Source organism: Macrobrachium rosenbergii, chromosome 43, assembly GCF_040412425.1.
Source record: "Macrobrachium rosenbergii isolate ZJJX-2024 chromosome 43, ASM4041242v1, whole genome shotgun sequence".
Classification (NCBI taxonomy): Eukaryota; Metazoa; Arthropoda; class Malacostraca; order Decapoda; family Palaemonidae; genus Macrobrachium; species Macrobrachium rosenbergii.
In genome coordinates this window covers 52,635,414-52,639,124 of record NC_089783.1, presented here as the reverse complement: position 1 = coordinate 52,639,124, position 3,711 = coordinate 52,635,414, and the positions used below count along the sequence as shown (strand labels likewise).

At 36.6% G+C, this 3,711-nt stretch overlaps 1 protein-coding gene across 1 annotated transcript in view; it reads right to left on the bottom strand.

Moving 5' to 3' along the window:
• Nucleotides 1–3,412, bottom strand: part of LOC136828904 (leucine-rich repeat-containing protein 24-like) — a 53,725-nt gene extending 50,313 nt beyond the window's left edge. Inside the window, exon 1 of the mRNA XM_067087221.1 lies at nt 3,324–3,412. The gene's annotated coding sequence lies outside the window, so the exon portion shown is untranslated. The remainder of the gene's footprint in view (nt 1–3,323) is intronic.
• Between the last annotated feature and the right edge of the window lie 299 nt (nt 3,413–3,711).

The following is a 3,711-nucleotide window of genomic DNA, read 5'->3' as shown; positions in this document are numbered from 1 at the left end:
TCTCTCTCTCTCTCTCTCTCTCTCTCTCTCTCTCTCTCTCTCTCTCTTTCACGCCATATTATGTCTTTTTATACTCGACCGAGACATTCCATGAAGAAGCGTCTCTGATTTCAAGGGATAATTATAACTACCCAGGTAAAAAAAAAAAAAAAAAAATAGTCTAGAACAGCTTATAGGTATTGCGCTCATTGAGAGTTTTTTTTCTTTCCTACTCGCCTTTCTATCCTCAACTTCCCGTCTGCGTTTCAAAGGACGACGTGGGATGACAAGGCATCAAACATACAAAGAGGATATCATTTAAAGCGTATCCTCTTTTTTTTAGTAGATGGTACCGGAATTCTCAGTGGATATTATCCTTCCATTTTAGGCAAGGAGAAGATGAACCAGGGCCCCATCGAAATGCCTATGGAAAACGGAGATGGGAGAAGGGAAAGCAACGGAAGAAAAGAAGGGGTGTAGAACAATAAGCGAATGAAAAATGAATATGTTTAAAGAACCGTAAACCATAAATCATCAGCGTTAGTGATAAAATGGGCTAAAATCATTCGCCTCGCTTTCAGTAAAAGTGAATGATTTTAGCGCCATATATTTCTAGTTGTTTAAAAGTTGTTGCTTCAGGAAATTTTTATCATATGGTTTTTGTTTCAGTAAAGCAGAAGAAGGAAGAGAGAAAGCAATACAAGAAGAGAGGAAGGGCTTGGAAAATAAGCGAAAGAAAATGAATATGCGTTTAAAGATCCATAAATACATTAAAATCATCAGCGTTAGGAATATTTTGTGCTAAAATAATTAACTTTCACTGAAAGAAAAGTGAATGATTTTAGCCGAATTTATTCCTAAAGTTGATGATTTTAATATGTTTGTTTCTTCAAAAACAATTATTTTCATTCTCTTATTGTTATACATCCCTTCTTTTCTTCTGCTGCTTTTCCTCTTCCCTCCTCTATTTTACTAAAACAAAAACCTTATGATATAAAATTTCCTCATGCAATAACCTTCCAATAGTTAATTCATAAGTATATGCGAACTTAAACCTTAGAACCATAAAATTACCTGCAAAAAGAACCTAGTTTCTGACTCGACGCGTAAGCAGAGCATCGCAGCAAATAGATAAAAATTTCTTCGTGCAAAAACCTTTAAACAATTAATCCATAACAGTAAACGAACTTAAATGCTTGTGTAAAAAAAGTTACATTTAAAATGAGCTTAGTTTCTCACCCGACGCTTAAGCGAAGCATCGCAGCAAATAGATAAATTCCGGCCGGTCGAAATCTTCTTGGGAAAGTCTATTTTAAGGTGACGAATGAACGCACTAATGAATTCCGGTGTTAACGATGTCGGGTTAATCTCCTAATCAAACGCAGGATTAAATTTGATCGGCGGAGTCGAGCTCCCTGACTCCGGGGGCTGGAGATTGCTGGCATTCGGGTATTTATCTCCCGCGAATGCATTTATTACGATGCCTTACTCTGATGACTTTACTCGAGGGGATGTGGATTAAACTTTATATATATATATATATATATATATATATACGCGAGGGGATATGATTAAATATATATAGCATATATCATACATATATACATATCTTGTATTATATAAAAGTAAATGGTTGTTTACTTGTTTGAATGCTATAGAAACCTGAGCCACTTGACAGACCCAGACAAAATTTTGCACACGGCCTCCATGTCACCCCAGAAAGTTTTATAACTCAAAATCAAACCCCCTACCCCGTGGCAGACATACAAACACAGACTTAGTGTGACACTTTCATAAGAGTGAAGAAGTTTCTTTACAACTCGCAGTTATTATCAAGACTTAATAATACGTCTTAATAAATGGCGTGACTTCATATATGAAAGTCAGAGGATCATTTCTGATTAAAGAAAGGGGACTAATATTTTTCTAGAGGATGCGTATTTTATACCATAAAAGGTAATCTTAATCTCTGATAAAGAATAATCATAAAACAAGAAAAACTGTGCTGAAGTTTCTTCGGCGCAATCGAGTTTTCTGTAAAGCCGCTACAACGTGTAATCAAGACCACCGAAAATAGATCTATCTTTCGGTGGTCTCGGTATAATGCTGGATGAGCCGCGGCCCATGAAACTTTAACTACGGCCCGGTGGTGGCCTATCCCATATCGTTGCCAGAAGCACGGTTATGGCTAATTTTAACCTTAAATGAAATCAAAACTACTGTGGCTACAGGACTGCAATTTGGTGTGTTTGATAATTGGAGGGTGGATGATCAACATATCAATTTGCAGCCCTCTAGCCTCAGTAGTTTTTAAGATCTGAGGTCGGACAGAAAAAAGTGCGGACGGACAGACAAAGCCGGCACAATAGTTTTCTTTCACAGAAAACTAAAATGGAGTTCAGACATTGTACTATTTCAGTTGTTTCTTTGCATAATTTGATCTTAATTGTAGTCTCATTTATTCCTACCGCCTCCTTTAGGGTAAAGAAATTTTGTGTAAGACAGGATCTTTTGTAAACATAGGACGTGATAATGAATAAATTAACGATGCTATAAGTGTTCTCAGTACTATTTCTTCCACGAATTTACTTGAGTTCTATCTTCAATTTGTGGATGAGAGCGTACCGTAACGTAGTTTATTACTCATTTTAGTCTCTCTCTCTCTCTCTCTCTCTCTCTCTCTCTCTCTCTCTCTCTCTCTCTCTCTCTCTCTCTCTCTCACACACACACACACACACTTGCATTGGCAGAAACCCAACCCTTCAACATGAAGGATAATCCATGTTCGCCATATTGGTTAGGTTAGGTTAACCTATGATAAGAGTATCAGTATTAGGCGACAACCTCAAAATACATTGGCTCTGAATTCTCAGGCCTCTTATAAGTCAAGTGATCCTTCAGGTTCTTTCCCAACGTTGTTTATTTATCCACTATTGATATTTGTTTCAAAGATTATTCAGCCCTTAAACCATTGCTAGCGGCGCCTTAGGTACGTATATCAAGGGCCATGATATGTCAGATAAAAAAGAGAGAAGTCTCCATTTACAGACTCTGTAACAATGCAATGAACTTCGCACAAATCAGTTATAACATCTGAGTTAATCGAGAAAAAATCACTGATAGAGAAATGCGACTGTTAAGCACATAATAAAAAAAGTGTCTTTAAGTTCAAGACTTTTAAGCGTGACCTTTAAAAAGCGTAAATAACTACTTCAACTAAAAAAAGACTTAAAAACATAACGAAATATTAAAGAAAATCAAAGATACTGCGTGTGGCAAATGCCCGAAAAGGCTAAAAGATATTATATGTCAATATGCGATAAGTTTTTAAAATTAGATCTTACCTTAGCGACTGATTTTTTCACTCCAATTTTCGTGTTCCTGAACACCCTCCTTATCAGAAAGCACGTCGACCGGGGCTGTGTTCTCAATCTGAAATATGGAGAAGATTTCAATAGTTACTCCTCCTTAGTGAAATCGTGGAACTTTATATCAGAGACATTATGGCTCGCGTAATCAGTAGGCGATGTCTTGTGTAAAGTCTATTGATAAGGACATGCGAACTGCCAGGAAAGTATAGATACAGGTTGATTTAATACAAATTTAATACAAAACATTTCTGTGTTTAACCGCAGTTTACTCTAGATTTTAAAGCTCTCAAACATTGCCTTTCCATTCTGTTTGACAAATTTGTTGTGTGTGGTTTAAAAGAGATATTTCTGTCGTCTCTGC